General features: G+C 36.5%; 1 non-coding gene across 1 annotated transcript; it reads left to right on the forward strand.

The window, feature by feature from the left end:
• The first annotated feature begins 17,189 nt into the window (after positions 1-17,189).
• On the forward strand, positions 17,190-17,292 carry LOC149247773 (U6 spliceosomal RNA). The gene has a single exon (XR_016267594.1). It is a non-coding gene; the product is annotated as a U6 spliceosomal RNA (small nuclear RNA).
• The last annotated feature ends 1,001 nt before the right edge of the window (positions 17,293-18,293 follow it).

An 18,293-nucleotide genomic window follows, 5' to 3' on the forward strand; every position in this document is an offset into this window, starting at 1 on the left:
TGAACTGGTTAGTGGTCATCAAAATCACCACAATTTTCATGTAAAAATACCTAATGGTAAACTAGAAATAACTAACATCAATGGAAGATGGTTAGTGTTCAACAAACAAAAACCACAAAATCAAGTGAACATGGTTATTAGTAAATCAGAGAAACCACCAACTGAAGTGAAGATGGCTAGTGGCCAATTAACAAAACTAATAAACATAAAGAATCCAAATATCTAGCTTGGATCCTTACAAGAATGAAAGTTATCGCCTTGCACCTAACAGGGGGGGGAATATTAGATATCAATGTCAAGATTTGAATTCTAATAAGTAGATTAAAATTAAATCATCATTTGGGAATTCTAGCATAGCAACTCGTATCCTCAACAAACAATCAATAATAATTTCAGTTATTCATTGAGAATGTTTAGACATAACAGTTGCTCACTTTAAGATATTCAAATATTGTAAATTTTGTTGTGATATCTTTATTAAAGCTTAGTTCAAAAATTTTCAATTGAAGATGACAAAGTTATTGGTAAAATTATTCGAACTTGTGATTGAGGGGGGGAAATGTTATACCATGAGTCCTCGGATAATCACAATGACCAAGACCATATATAGATATGAGTTGTAAACCATATCATTGATGACTTGTTGTAATGATGCGCTATTGAGTTTTTAATGAGATATCAAATGATCTAATTAATGTACTATAAATTCAGATCCTCAAATCAATACAATGAGTTGAATACGACATGAAGCATTTTCTACTAGTTTTTATTTTGTCTCGCTTGTGCTTAACTATTAACACTTGAATCCATGTATTATGTTGATTTTCAACTTGTATCCATATGATAACTGCCATGACATTTAATTCCCATACTAATGTATTCAAATCCTATACCGGCCATAATCTCATTACCTTTGTTGTCTTTTCTTGGACGCTCTTAATTTTGCAAAATGCTAAAAGAATTAGTCATGGATTATGCATGTAAATAGTAACATGACATTTGAAACTTAATATGAAGATTAATAGTCATAAATACGTGACTCAACGAAACCTTAAAATGCAAAAAATAGACCCAAGTAAATGACATCACATCTCTTTTTCCCTTGTTCATATATTTCATCTTTTTAATACTATCAAACATGTTGATTCGCATTTACTTTATTGCATCAATAATACTATATGTCTTTCTATTATAAGTCATGAAATAGTTATAATATCGATATATGAGACTTTATTATTATTTTAAATCATTTGTTGGACTTTCAAACACTAAGAATGTGGTTCATAGTAGCAAATTTATTACAATAAATATTTAATAAAACCAAAAAATAAAATAATGAATATCTATCTTTTAAATGTATTACGTTAGTCAAGCTCATAATAAAGATAATCCATAGTATTCCTCTATACCATAGAGGAATACATTAATGATTTTGTTCGAGATAACAATTATGATTTGGATATGAACTTGTACAAAATAGACCGTATCGACGAGAGCAAACTTAAAATTTAACTTGAATAGAGAATTGTGATTCTCTTTGTTTAGTTTTCTATATCATCAATTTCTCATTGTTCTAACTTATTCCCCGTTGCCGAATGCTGTGAAAAGTTATATGTCGGACTCACTTCTTATTATTTTTAACAACATTTAGATTTATGTGATGATACTTATTTTAAATTTTAAAAATATTTCATTTATTTTTTATTTTATAACTTATCCTAAGGTTAAAATTAATGAAATGTATCATTTACCTTCTTAATGATTAAAACAACAATTTTGATCTTAAAATATATAAAATAATCGATTTTAACATAAGAAGAAAGGGTAGCCTAAATTCTTAATAATTAAAACAACAATTTTGATCTTAAAAAATATAAAATAATCGATTTTAACATAAGAAGAAAGGGTAGCCTAAATTTGTTTGGAAAATTATGGAAATTTTGATTTTTTAAAAACTTGACAATTTTTTTATTAAATTTATATTACATTAGGACTATACCAAATGAAATGAGCTGGCTGAAAATTTTGACACACCTGTCCTTTGCTTCCAATGACATGTCTGGCTCGATCCCCTCATCTTTTTATAATCTTACAGGCCTGCAACAGCTAGATTTATCAGATAATAAGTTTGAAGACACTTTTCCTCAAGGAATCGGTCGTCTTCCCAATCTGGCAACTTTGTATCTCTATGATAACAACTTCAGAGGTCTGCTACCTTCTGGACTTGGCAGCTTCAGCAACCTGGAGTACCTGGAATCATTTTACAGCGAACTAAATGGATGCATTCCTACGGTGTTGTGCAGCGGTAGGTCGTTGACCCCGCTTGCATCTTCGACAATCGGCTGGAGGGGAACATCACCGGCCTTCTACAAGACTGTCTCACAACAACGCGTCTGCTTTCATAACAACCTCTTCACGGGCTTCATGCCGAGTGACATCTCTAAGTTCTCCAAGTTGAATTGCCTTGATAATTCTCATAACAAAATCAATGGAAGTATACCCTCTTCCATAGGACAGATGGAGAACCTTAATAATCTTCTGCTCGCGGACAATAATCTCTGCGCCGCCATTCCTACTAAAATAGGAGACTTCAGAAAACTGGGAAAACTGGATCTGAGCCACAATAATCTCATTGGAACGATTCCTACAGAAATAGGAAATTTAATTAATTTAGAGTTTTTAAATCTCAGCGCAAACTCATTGGAAAGCAGCATACCGGTAGCACTTTATCACCTTCAGATGCTGGAGAAATTAAATTTGAGCGTAAACGCACTGACAGGAAGGATCCCCGGTTCATTAGCGAATTGTAGACAATTATGAGAGCTATACCTGGCTAGAAATAAACTGAGCATGACCATTCCTTTGGAGTTGGCAATGCTAGCAGACACTCTCATATATGGGTTAGATCTAAGCAGGAAAAATCTTCCAGGATTTCTTCTTCCTCAGATTGGAAGCTTAACGTTACTTGAATCCTTGGACTCTCCCATAACCAGCTCTCCGGTCAGATTCCTTAGTCTTTCCTAGACGTGAGGAGCCTAGATCATTTCAATTTCTCTTTCAACCTTTTTACAGGTGGAATTCCTTCATTGAGGGAATTTTTACAAGGTCCAAAGAATGCATTTGAGGGAAATCCAGGTCTCTGTGGACCTCCGACAACCAAGAATTTTTTCAATGCAGAAGTTGCATGTAATAAGAAAAGAATAAGCTCGGTGGGAGTGGCGGCGATTACCATCCCCGTTTTGGGACCATAATCATTTTCAACCTTGCGCTGATGTAAATGATAAAAATATCAAGGTTGAGGAAGGAGCGACACCATAATGAAGATGCTACAGTGGGTATTAATTCGGGAGATGGGAGAGGCATAATCAAATACAGAGTTATAGTAGAAGCTACTGAGAACTTCAAGGTAGTTATTCCAGGACAAGACAAAATCCTTGCGGCGAAGTACTTAAAAATAGCAAATCATCGCATGGATGATAATGGATACCGTAGTTTAAGGCACGGGATTGAATTCTTGAAGCACGCCCGTCACAGTAACATCCTACGTCATCGGGACCTGATAACAGAGCAAGATGGAACGAATGAGGTAATAGTTCTTGTGTTCGACTATATGGTCAATGGATTGCTATGAGAATATCTCTTCAGAGCATCAAAACATCCTAATCAGACGCTGGAATGGAGGACTCGGCACAACATCGAAGTGGGCGTGGCAAAGTGACTCAAATATCTACACCATCAGTGTGAACCTCCAATAATTCACTGCGACATAAATGTTGGAAAGGCTAAGGAAGCAAAGCATGAATTCACACAAAATACAAGTTGCTGCTCTTCTATTGGTCACACAAAATATGATACTTACAATGAACCCAGTGAAGGTATTTATCCTTTTCCAACTAGCTACTTGCCTAAAATATCTTGACATGCAAACACATGCAACCACACTAAAAGTCTTCTATCAGTTAACTTGACTTGACTCAACACTCAAATACTCAATAACTCAATCACTTAGTTAACTCACTCTATATGTTTAACCAACTCCACATGTGGGAGTAACTACAATTTCTAACACCCCCCTTAATTACGACCGTATGACTCAACATGACTTAACTATCACATAAACATGCTTGCTGGTCTATGTCTCAGCTAGGCTTACAATGACTCAAGAATTTTACAATTTTGCATTTTCTTTTTCTCTACTTCTAGATTCTATATCCTCGAAATTGCTTCATTCACTATTGAACTTTCTTATTGTAAGCTTTATTCACTTGTTGTTGCTGCAATTTTTCTTTGACTTGTTTTGAACTTATTCTGAAAAAAATTGGATCATGTCTTCTACACGTTCCTCTTCAAATATTCATTCAACCATGGACCGTTGCCAAAACATTGCATCTTCAAACTCTCTTCTTTGCTTTTATTCTTGTGCTTTATATTCATGAGTTTGAGTCGCTTCAATTTTTCCTATTGGTTTCTAAATCAATTGTTCAATGAGTTTCGAATCTACATGAAACTTATTAACAACCTTGCTTTCAACTTCTTTGCTCGAGCTATTATGAACACTTGCATATTCAAACACAATGTTAAAAACATCTTTAAGATGACTCTCTTCAGTCACAGCTTCCTTCTCTACACCTACCTTCTTTTCAACTGTATGGAGGTTGTCTTTCACTACTATGCTGTTAGTGGACATTCTCATCAGAAACTCTTCAATCACTTTATCTTGTTTTTGATCATCAACTGTTGCTAGATGACATATTGCTTCATTCCAACTACTTTTGATCTTGTTGCTACAGTGGCAACTTCACCGTTAAATGCTTCATAAAAAATGGTGCTTACCATATTTCCACAATCAATTCCTGTTTCAAAAAATAAACTGCATACATCATCAACATAATGTCAATCCACAATATGGTGGGATATCCAAGCATGCATGTTCTCATTGACAATTTCAACTTCACCAAATCCATCAGCTATGATTGGATTCACCAATTCATATCTCACTTTTCAATCATCATCCAAATGTGTCTCATCACAATGGGATTCACAATCATCTGCATCATCCACATTACAGTGGAGTCCTTGAGCATTTAGTTTCTCTTGCTCTATTTCACACATAGAGGCTCATGCTTCTCTCTCTACAATGTTTGTTGCATCTTCTTCATCCATATGCATGCTTGCATAATGGGTTTCAATTTTGTGGTTTTGACAACCATCATCCACTTTTGAGTGGGGTTCCCCAAGCTCTATTTTCCTCTCAAAGCCTTGCTCATATAGTTGTTTTTGTGGCATTAATGGACTAACGTTGGTGCTGGAAGTTCACACAAAACGAGTTAAAATGTTAAAAGTCAACAAAGGTCTGAAAAGTACATGGGTTGTTTTTTGTTTGGAGCACGAAAAACTCACTGTGAAGCTTTAACATAAGGTTTTAATGTTCTTATATATAAAGATTTTCAACAAATATTATACAAAGGTGTTTTTGAATTCAAGAAGGGCAGATTATAAAGGTTTTTTTGTATTTTTATATATAAATATTTCTTTTATAAAAAAAAAAAGTAAGTAAAAGATTTTGAAAAGAATGTTTTGAAAAAGTTTTTTTTTAAGCTTTTTTTAAATAAATAACTTAGGGTTTTATTGAAAGGGGTATTATTTTTTTTGAAGAAGAGTTTAACAAAGGAGAAATTTAGGGTTTTTTTTTAAAAAGGGATTTTTGGAGAAAGATGCCTTTCTCAAATTTTTAGTCCCAGTTCCCACCATTTATAGGGAAGGATTATCATGTGTCGCCCATTAAGATGGTGACCACATTGTAGGAACATGATTTTTCGGATTATGTTAAGTTTTGGTTTTCAAAACCTAAGAATGAAGAAGAACAAGCTCTTAGTAACATAGAGAGGGAAACAATGGAAGAAAGACAAGAAGAAGAATGCACATGCGTTGTAGATTATTCAGTAGGGAGTGGACCAATCAGTGTTCCAGAAGATTATGATCACATCTTCAGCAAAGGTAGCATGGGATACATTGGCGACAAACTATAAAGGGATGGCCAAAGTCAATATTGTTAAGTTGTAGAATACTAGAAGAGATATTGAAAGTTTGCAGATGAAGGAGACAGAGGACATCGATTCTTTCATGAATCAGGTCATAACTGCCATAAATCAGTGAAAGATTTATGGTGAATATATAAAATATCAAAGAGTGGTTGAGAAGGTCCTCTCATATTTGTCTACCAAATTTGATGTTGTGGTAGCAGTCATAGAAGAAGCCAAAGGTTTGGCATCATTGAAAGTTGATGAGCTTATGGGATCACTTCTATCACATGAGGCAAGGATATATAGAAATAACGGTTCCACTTTAGAGACCGATTTCAAAAGTCAGGTTTCTATTTCAAGAGAAAAAGGTAGAGACAAAAGTAGATCGAGAGACAAAGGACAAAGTGGAAGATATGGTGGTAAGAAAGATGGTTGAGAAGAGCATGAGAATGCAAGTGGAAGCAACTACAAAAGCTTCAACAATAATCAAAGAGTTGAGAAATTGAAGCTGATATGCTATTATTAGAATAAATTTGGTCACTCTACTCGTGATTGCAGGAAGAAAATAGTTGATCAAGGGAACTAGAGAGCTAATATCACTACATAGAGTACTAACTCCGTGTTCCTAGCTTGTCATACCATACATGAACCTTCTGCTAGTGTGTAGCTATTAGACAGTGGTTGCAGTAACCACATGACAGGCAATGAGGATTTGGTTGCAAATTTCAATCAATCTGTGAAAACAGAGGTAAAGTTTGGGATTGACAAGACTGTGGAAGTAGATGGCAAAAGAGTGGTCAACATGTAGAAAATTTAGAATAATATGACACATATACTCAGAGATTATCTTGATCATACATTATTTGCGGAACCTGCATAATACATAATCTCCTCTACATTTTGATCATCAATATTGCGGAAACAAAACAATCATATGCACACATAGAAGTATCAATCAAACATATCAACACAGTATGTATCCCGGGGAAAGCATACAGCTAGAAACCCCACTGCTGTCTGTATATTATATTGATTGAGAACATGTAACAATACACAGTACAATACTCCTGGCAAGTAATCAATACCAGCTCCACCTGTTACACACAAAACTAGCTCAGATCCGAACAAGTCACAGGTTCAAATCTCTTTCGCTGCTCTGCCTGCCTCTATTGCACAATTACAGAAGAAATCACGTGAGCACAAGCTATTCATTGGGCATATACCACGCAATACTCATTGGCATACTCAATCCATGATTTGTGTGCAAATCTCATGCACAACTGACTCACAACTGATAGTTGTCTCACCCTTTCACTTACCTCTACCACTTGTCTCCACTGAACTGTGCATGCACTGAGTTAACTGATGTATTCTTTACTTGCATTACCAGTTAATAATTTATGAATTAATTAATAACTAATTCACCCAACTCATCTCTAGTATATTTGCCAGTTAGACTAAATACAACTAGTTTAACAAAGTTAAACTGAACACAACTCCATCAACTCCACTGTCAACTCCACTAAACTCAATCACTTGAGTTCCAACTGAACTCCTTCATGCAATAGCTTAGTCATCCCATAGGTTACCACGTGATTCCTTATGGCAGCTACATGTGCCCCATCCGTAGCTCAACCTGAAGTGCTCCAAGAGAATAAGATAATGTTTATAGTCCAAATATTATTAAGGGCTAATAATATTCGAATGTTCTATATTTAGACTCACAGTCACTCCATTGTGATCCAAAAATAGAAGTCCATCTATTTTTTCCCAACATTATCAATCATCCATAAACAACATCCTGCAACTCATAGACATGATCCATATGTCTAAAAATAGACTTGCGCCAAAAATAGCCTGCGAGCCCACTTAGTGAAGGCGACTCCTTTCCACTAAGCTCCATCATCTTGTTGCAATCTCAACACTCCCTCTCAACAAGATATGGATTATCAGCAACCCCTATCCTGCCTCAGTGGTATTCGAATTTTCTCCTGGTGAGTGCCTTCGTCAAGATATCAGCATCCTGATCCTCCATTGGAATGTACGAAAGTAACATGAATCTCCACTGCACACAATCTCTGATATGATGATACCTGATGTTTGCATCCGTTGGATTCCCTGCCCAATTTGCATCCGTGAAGCCACACAACTTCACCTCATGCTCCTGTCTCTACCACAAACCATATCCCGATGTGCCTCTAATATAACGCAATACATGCTTGCCCGCCTTCCAGAAGAGCTTGGTTGGCTTAACCATAGCTTGTGAAAGCTGATGAACTGCATAGCATATATCGGGTCGTGTATTGACTAGATACATAAGTGACCCCACCAATTGTCGATAAACAGTGGCATCCACTACCTCCACTGAAGTAGCATCCTCCTTCCTCTAACCTCCAGGAAGAGGAGTATCAACAGGCTTGCAGCCATGCATGTTGAATTTCTCCAGTATCTCCCGAGCATACTTACCCTGAGAAACAAATAGTCCATCACTGCACTGCAAAATTTCCAATCCCAGGAAATAATGAAGGAGGCCCAAGTCCTTTATCTCAAACTTCCGAGCAAGATCCTCCTTGCATGAAAGTATCAATAGCTCATCTCCCATTAGAATCAAATCATCTACATAAAGTACAGTTATTAGCAACTTACCCTCCACCACAATCTGGTATAGGTTGGGATCCGCCTCACTCTTAGAGAATCCAAGTCTGGTGAAATGGTTGTCTATCTATGTGTACCAAGCACGAGGTGCTTGTTTCAACCCATCTAGCGCTCTCTTGAGCCTGCACACATGCGACTCGCTACTGAAGATCTTGAAACCTTCGGGTTGCTCTATGTACACTTCCTCCTCAATGACTCCATTGAGGAATGTAGTCTTCACATCCATCTGATGAATGTGCCACCCCATCTGCGCTGAGAGAGCAAGAATCGTCCGTATGGAATAATACCTTGCGACAGGTGCAAAGGTCTCCTCATAATCAATCCCCTCTATCTGTGAGAAGCCTCGAGCAACAAATCTTGCCTTGTACTTCTCCACACTCCCGTCAGTTGCCTGCTTCACCTTGTAGATCCATCTCGAACCCACCACTGATTTCCCTTCTGATCTCGGGACAATCTCCCATGCACTGTTTCTGAAAATCGAATCTTCCACCATGGCATCTACCCATGCGGGTTCTTCCACAGCTTCCTTGAAAGAGGATGGCTCAGTCACGACAGATTTTCTCACAAGAGCCATGTATCCAGTGTACCGATCAAGTGACTGTCTCTGTCTGCACTCTGTTGTAGGTGGTCCTACAACCTTCTCTGCATCTTGAGCCAGTCGCTCAGCTTCTGTAGTGCGCATGCGCCCTCTGATGGTAGGCGTTGCATGAGTGGTCTCTTCCAGTCCATGAACTTAATCTTGTGGCTGATCCACATCCTGAAGCTCATCCTTAGGAACTAATAGCTCCTCATCTACATGCAAGTGTGTCTCCCTCTCAAGCGAACACTTCATGGCTTTCTCCTCCTGAAATTTTATATCCCGTCGCACAATAGTCTTGCGACTGTCTCGCAAATACACACGATAGTTATGGGCCATATCAGTGTACCCCACAAATATCCCAACCTCTGCAGTCGGCTCCAGCTTCTTCCTGGCATCCTTCGTCACATGCATGTAAACAGGAGAACCAAAAATCCTCAAATGGGAAATATCAGGCCTTTTACTAGAATAAGCCTCCTCGGGTGTACTCATGCCAAGTACCTTGTGAGGACAACGGTTCTACACATATACTGCAGTATTGCATGCTTCCGCCCACAAGTGAAGGGGTAGGCTCTGATCATGCAACATCGCCCATGCAGCACCCACGATCGTTCTGTTCTTCCGCTCAGCAACCTCGTTCTGTTGTGCGTTATGTGGAGCTATGAGCTCTCTTCGAATCCCTTCTGCACTGCAGAAATCCTTGAACTCACCAGAGATAAATTCACCACCATTGTCGCTCCTAAGAGCCTTCACCTTCTTCCCCGATTCCTTCTTGACCAGTGCTTTGGACTCACAGAACTTTGAGTATGTCTCACTCTTCTTCTGCATGAAGAAGATCTAGCACTTTCTAGAGAAATCATAAACAAAGATCACATAATACCTGTGCTTTGCTATTGAATCAACTGAGAAAGGTCCACACATGTCTTTGTGAATTCTCTCAAGGATCGTTGTGGCGTGACTATCCTTCTCGTGAAAGGTGGCTTTCACAAACTTTCCCAAAATACATCCCTTGCACTGATCTGATTGCGCAAGAGTGCCTTCAGGAAGCCCAGTGGAAATTTGTTGCAGTATCTTCAAGGCTCCATGGTGAAGGTGGCCCAATCTCCGGTGCCACAGCTCGCCATCATCCCAGCTCACCACTCCCTCTGCCTTGCATGCCATTGCTGCGCAACCATCTAGATGCAACTGATAAAGGTTCTTCACTTGAACCCCTATCTTTCGTGTTTCTCCAGTTGTCTTACTACGCAAGAAAGGCTTTGCTTCGCTGAAAACAACATCATATCTCCTGTCTTCTAAGATCGCCACAGAGATAATATTCTTCTTCAATCCTGGAACATGCATCACTTCCTTCAATACGAAGGGTTTACCAGACTCCCTCTCAAAGGAAATGGTACTAATACTGGTCTCACTGTCTCTACCATCATCGCCCATCTCGATGTGCACTCCAAGATCTTTCTCATCCAGATCAATAAACAAATCTCGATCTCGTGTCATGTGAAAAGACGCACCACTGTCCAAGAACCATACCGATCCCATCACACTTGAAACCAAGCATGCAATCAGCGAAAAATCAAGCTCAAATTGTGAGGCTAGAACCTCTCCCGCTGCAGATCCAACAACTTGCTTATTTTTCTTCTTTTGTGGACAATTTCTGGCATAGTGTCCGTGCTGGTGACAGTGAAAGCACTTCACCTTGGACATGTCCTGCTTCTTACCTTTCGCTCTGGAATGAGAAGCTTTCTTGTTTTTCCCCTTCTTTGCTTTGGCAGCCAAAGTGCAATTTTCTTCATCAGTTCCCTTTGATGAAGATTCGTCCCTGGTATTCCGCCTGATCTCCTCTTGCACAAGATCCAACCAAAGTTGCTCCCATCCGGGCAATTTCTTCCGACCATTGACAAAGTCCTTATAGGAATGCCAACTCTTTGGAAGACCAAGTAGAGCCAAGATCACCAAGTCCTCATCATCGACAGTCACCCCCACACTTCCCAGCTCATCCCGGCATTGGGTGAATTCGTGAGATACTTGGGCATACTATCGCCCTTCTCTGCTTTGATGTTTCTGAGTTTATCCTTGAGCACCAACTTCCTCTGGTCACTCTTGCTTTGGAATAGATCTGTCAATGCTTTCCACATCAAGTATGGAGAAACCTTTCCATGCAGGCTGGACACAATTTGATACTTCATGCCCTCCAATAGAATCCTTCGACACTTTGTTGTCTTCTTTTGCCAAGCATCAACTTGAGCAGCATCAGTAGGCTTTGGGGCCTCCGCATACACGAACTGCTTCAACCTGGTATCATCTAACACTACCTCAATCCTGTCCTTCCATGAAATATAATTCGAGCTGCCCTCAAGGGCATACTCCAATCGCAATCCGTTGAAAGACATCTCAACTTTGACACCAAGAAAACACTGTTGCGAATTCGAATTCCACCAGCTCAAAACTCAACCGCTTCCGATCTAAATTTCGTGAGAACAAGGTATTTCTCGTACAGAGATTGACTGTACGGGCATTCACTGGATATCTCACCTTCCAAAAGAAGGATGAATCCAGAGGCTACCTGGCCTGTTCACAGACTCTTCCTGAAGAAATAAAATGTAAACACTTCCTGAATAATAGATCTGATGATCAATACAACTCCGATCTCCGTAGCTCCGATCCCATGTAGAAAATTTAGAATAATATGACACATATTCTCAGAGATTATCCTGATCATACATTATTTGCGAACCTGCATAATACATAATCTCCTCTACGTTTTGATCATCAATATTGCGGAAACAAAACAATCATATGCACACATAGAAGCATCAATCAAACATATCAACACAGTATGTATCACGGGGAAAGCATACAGCTAAAAACCCCATTTCTATCTGTATATTATATTGATTGAGAACATGTAACAATACATAGTACAATACTCCTCGCAAGTAATCAGTACCAGCTCCACCTGTTACACACAAAACTAGCTTAGATCCGAACAAGTCACAGGTTCAAATCTCTTCCGTTGGTCTGCCTACCTCTATTACACAATCCCCCAAGAAATCACGTGAGCACAAGCTATTCACTCGGCATATACCACACAATACTCATTGGCATACTCAATCCATGATTTGTGTGCAAATCTCATGCACAACTAACTCACAACTGATAGCTGTCTCACCCTTTCACTTACCTCTACCACTTGTCTCCACTGAACTGTGCATGCACTGAGTTAACTAATGTATTCTTCAGTTGCATTATGAGTTAATAATTTATGAATTAATTAATAACTAATTCACCCAACTCATCTCTAGTCTATTTACCAGTTAGACTAAATGCAACTAATTTAACAAAGTTAAACTGAACACAACTCCATCAACTCCACTGTCAACTCCACTAAACTCAATCACTTGAGTTCCAACTGAAGTCCTTCATGCAATAGCTCAGTCATCCCATAGGTCACCACGTGATTCCTTATGGCAGCTGCATGTGCCCCATCTGTAGCTCAACCTGAAGTGCTCCAAGAGAATAAGATAATGTTTATAGTCCAGATATTATTAAGGGCTAATAATATTCGACTGTTCTATATTTAGACTGACAGTCACTCCGCTGTGATCTAAAAATAGAAGTCCATCTATTTTTTTCCAACATGATCAATCATCCATAAACAACATCCTGCAACTCATAGACATGATCCATATGTCTAAAAGTAGACTTGCGCCAAAATTAGCCTACGAGCCCACTTAGTGAAGGCGACTCATTTCCACTAAGCTCCATCATCTTGTTGTAATCTCAACACAACATTCTGACCAAGAAGGAGGAGCCGAAGAAAAGCAGGAGGAGCCGAAGACAATCTCAAAGATATATTATGTTCTTAGTCTCAAATATAATTGTTTAAGTGTTGGTCAATTGACACAAAAGGATACAGAGTTATCTTTCAAGGTCAATAAGTTCTTATATATGAACAGCCCCTAAGAAAGCATCTGATAGCAAAGGTGCAGATGATGAGGGATAGACTATTTCCTCTAATTTTGAATCACAGGGGTCAGGTGAGTTCTTTTACAGTCACACGTTCTGATGATTATTGGTTATGGAACTTTCGATTTGGACACTTGCACTATTATGGTTTAATATTGTTGTAGTAGAAACAGATGGTTAGAGGATTACCTCCCATCAAAGAACCTTCTAGTACTTGTGAGTGTTGCATCTTGGGAAAGCAACACCGTGAAATTTTTCCAAAGGGAGTTGCTTACAGAGCAAAGAAACCTCTTGAGCTAGTGCATACAAACTTGTGTGGACCTATGAGGTCACAATCAATTGTTGGAAGTTGTTACCTCCTCACTTTCATTGATGACTATAGCAGAAAGACTTGGGTTTACTTTTTGAAGCAGAAGTATGAAACTTTTACAAACTTCAAAGAATTCAAAGCCTTAATAGAGAACCAAATTGACCAATAGATCAAGGTATTGAGGTCAGATCGTGGTGGAGAATATGACCTAAATACATTCCATGATTACTGCAAACAACATGGGATCAAAAGACAGTTTACAAAGAGGTAAACACCGCAGCAGAATGGTGTAGCAAAAAGACAGGACAATTATGGACATGGTAAGAAGCATGTTGAAAGGCAGAAACTTGTCGAATGAGTATTGGGCAAAAGTAGTTGCATGTGCTATTTATGTCATCAACAAATCTCCTACAAAGAGTGTGATGAACAGAATACCAGAACAAGCATGGTAAGGTATGTATTGCAGTGTATCTCATCTCAGAGTATTTGGATGTGTAGCTTATGAACATGTGCCTAAGGAGCAAAGAGGAAAACTTGATGATAAAAGTGAAAAATGCATATTCACTGGTTATAGTGAGCAATCAAAAGCTTACAAATTGTATAACCCTGTCACAAAGAAGACCATAATTTGCAGAGATGTTCTGTTTAAATAACAAGAGTCATGGAATGGAACTGTAGATAAAATAGTTGACGCACAAGTGTCACTGATGAAAGAAGATGATGTAACAGAAAAGAAGAAGCAATAATCACAGATGAAGAAACCAAATAGAGACACACAAACAAGGACTCCAAGATTTTGAGAGCAACATGGATCTTCAAGCAGATCAACAGATCAAGATTCTCCCAGCAATCAATCAGGGGATGAATCAAGCAATGGTAAACGAAATATGAGAAGTTTGGAAGATATTTATAATCATTTGGATGTTAGTTCAAATCTTGCATTGTTTTCATTCCAACCTTCTTCATTTGGAGAAAAAAATCAAAGATGAAAATTGGGTGCAAGCTATGGATGAAGAAATTGAATCTATTGAAAAGAATGATACATGGGATTTGGTTGATTTACCAAAGGAAAAAAATCTCATTGGTGTGAAATGGGTGTAGAAGACAAAGCTGAATGAGAAAGGTGAAATTGATATATTCAAAGCTAGACTTGTAGCAAAAGGATTCTCGCAGCAATTGATAATACACTTTGGAGAAACGTTTTCTCCGATAGCCAAATTGGATATTGTAAGAGTAGTTCTAGCCACAGAAGCTCAGAACAAATGGATAGTATATCAAATGGATGTGAAATCAACCTTTTTGAATTGAATTCTAGAAGAAGAAATTTATGTGCAGCACCCTCCAAGATATGAAGTTGAGAGTAATGAAGAGAAAGTTTACAAGTTCAAGAAAGCACTCTGAGAGTATATGAGCAAGACTCTAAGAGGAAAACACATCTTGGAGAACCCCACTCAAAAGTAGATGATGGTTGTCAAGACCATAAAATTGAGACCTATTATGCAAGCATGTGGAAGTAATTACAATTTCTAACAACAAAGTCTTCAAACATATTGTTGGATGATGAATATGTAGTACACATTGTAGACTTTGGACTTGTGAGGCTACTGAAAAGTCCAACAATAGATTCTGAATCAAATTCTCTTTTTGGAGGGACCCTTGGCTACATTGCGCTCGGTACTAAATCTCCATTTGTTTTCTTTTTACAAAGCTAAATGCATTATTGTTATTATTATGTTAGTAAATCATATTCCATTTCATGCGAATAGTCATAAACTCCGAAGGTTAATGCTTTGTGGAGAATGTGGCTATGGAATGAAAGCATCAAAAAAGAAAGACGTGTTAGATGGTAAGCAGAAAGCCTCCAGCGGTAGAAGAGGATGATGAACAATTTGTGCATATCACTACATGGGCTGCGAAGATGACGCAGGAAGGGAGAATTGATGAAATAATTGACGAGGGTTTGAGAAGTAGCAGTGATTATAATAACAGGAAGGATGAAATACTGAAGATAATGGAGATTCCCACGCTTTGTATTCGATCTACTCCCAACCTCAGGCCGTGGATGAACATAGTTTTTGACATGCTTAATTGTGTAAAATCTAAACACGTCGTCGTCGCTTCTCTATTCCCATAGAAAATAGGGCATTTTTTTTTTTTTAATTAGGATAGGTGTGTTCTTTTTATTTTGATAAAGTTGTTTATTTGGAAAAGGATTTTCAAAAATTTTAATTATCAGTGATATGAAGATGAATAATAGGATTTAAATTTGGCTAAATATTTTAAAATATTTTTATTTATTTATAAATAAATAAGTTGGATCTATTTTCAAAGTGTTTATGTTTTATTTTATTTTTTTTAATTAAAATGATTAATTAAAAAAAATATGATATGAGTATGTGTTATATAAACCCAGTCATGGTTGACTTTCTAGTATTTGTAATAATCTCTATTTACATATTAATAATTTTCATTGTCAAGTTGAAGATGAATCTAATATTTTAAAATATTTTTATTTATTTATAAATAAATAAAATTAGATCTATTTTCAAAGTGTTTATGTTTTTTTTTTTTTTTTTTTATTTCAAATTGATTAATTAAAAAAATTAGTGATATGAATTTGCGTTATAAAAAATGAGTGATGGTTGATTTTCTGAGCATTTGTAACAATGTCTATTTACATATTAATAATCCTCATTGTCAAGTTGAAGATATCTTTATGGTTAAGAATCTTGTTATCTTGAATTGATGTCTATAGGCCATTTAATTTATATTGATGCATTAATGTAACTTTCTAAACATGTAAGTGCACTATATATATATATATATATATATATATATATATATATATATATATATACACTCTAGGTAGAGTTAATAGTTAACATTATACATTTTTCTTTAGATGCCTCATAACTTATTAAGTATGAGGAGATGTTGTAGTACTATATAAAATGAAATGTTACATGAAAAAATAATTAGCTTAACCAATAAATTAAATGACTAATAAATGTTGATATGCCTCAAAACACTTACCCCATAATACATCTCACAATATGGAGATTAAAAATAAATAAATAAATAAAAATCCATGAAAATTAACCAAATTATAACCTTATTTTAAACTATCATTATTATTAATTATAAAATAATTAAAATATGAGTAAAAGAATATTTGTAACCATGAAGATTCACCCACTCTAAGATGAAATTTTTTAATTTGTAAATAGATTTTGTTATAATATCATGGCTTATGATGTTCAATATGGCAAGTGTTGATATGCTATTTTCTTTAATTATTTAATTTGAGATCAATTTATGAGAGGATCATAACTAACTTAGAGATAAAAATTAATCCTTGATTTGTGAATGTTACTGTGAATATTCCGACATATTCCATGAAGATTAAATCTCTAATATTCACCTAATAAGTATTGATAATTAAATTAAATTTCTAGACGTCAGAAATAAACATACTTATCAACATAATAATAAAACATAATTTCTACTTAATTAGAGAGTGATTAAAAAATAAAATTAATAGAAATAATAAATTAATTTAATTCGATTGTTTTTGGTGTAAAATTTTTTTATTAATAAAGTTATAAATATTTTTTTCAAAAACAAAAAATTATATTATGTTTTTATAATATACATATAATAAGTCCCTTCAGAGACATCCGATAAAATTGGAACTATACAAAGAATATTATCATGGCCCCTGCGCAAGGATGACATGCACAAATCGAGAAATGGTCCAACTTTTTTAATGTTGCGTTGTCATTTGAGTTGTGTATGATTACGTAGTTCTCTGTGAGCTCATCCACTTTGTATAGCCCCAAAGGTTAGCTCAACTATTCAAGTCCACATTGTTAAGTACCTCACCGATCAGGAGGTCACAGGGTGCCCTTGGGGTTAGGCCCTACTAGTCTGGCCGACAAGCTTTAAAAGACTCCCTTTGGGGTTGATCTGCCCAAATTTTCCTATGGGATATATATATATATATATATATATATATATATAGTAAGAAAATAAATTTAAATAATAATAATTCATATTTATAATTATAATAGTTTAAAATATATAACTAATAAATTATAAAAATAAACCTATAAACACTTAGTATTTACATAGAACTTTTTTTATAATCTCCATAATCAATGTTATAGAGGACTAAAAAATATGTCAATGAAAAATGTTAAGTTTATGTAGCAATATTTATTATCAATGTTTCAATCATGAGAGAATGGTGGATCTAAGGAGGAGTGTTAGGTTTTTCCACGCTACAGGCTTCACTTCCACATAGCCCCTATTTGTTTTCACTTCGTGCAACAATTTTCAATCATTAGAGATCAACTCTAGACAAGCAATGGTGGATGGTCAACTTCAGGCGACATACCTCTTGCACAAAATACCAAACATGTCTCCATTCCACAGATCTCCTAATGTTGTGGTTTTTTTCTTCTCATGTAATGAGACAAAGGCCTCTCACGATGTTCTTTTCTCAAAATCTGGATTTTTTTGTTTGTCATCGCAAGCACTAAGCCCTCGTGTGGGTTAGAACTATCATTTTCACTACTGGATCTGGGTGTTGGGACTGCAAAACAATGCTTTTGTCTCCAAAAATATTTCTAGTTTGGTTATGCCTTTTATTTTATTATGTTGAAGGTCTTGCTATGGGTGTTTCTTGTTGTTTTTCTAGATTTGCAGTTTTTGTCTATCCGTGGGAGGCAAGAGACAGGTTTAATGGTCGTAACTAGGTCTTTTT

The sequence above is a fragment of the Pinus tabuliformis genome, chromosome 7 (genome assembly GCF_031772625.1).
Source record: "Pinus tabuliformis cultivar Carrire ecotype Pingquan chromosome 7, CPIR1, whole genome shotgun sequence".
In the NCBI taxonomy this organism is placed as follows: domain Eukaryota; kingdom Viridiplantae; phylum Streptophyta; class Pinopsida; order Pinales; family Pinaceae; genus Pinus; species Pinus tabuliformis.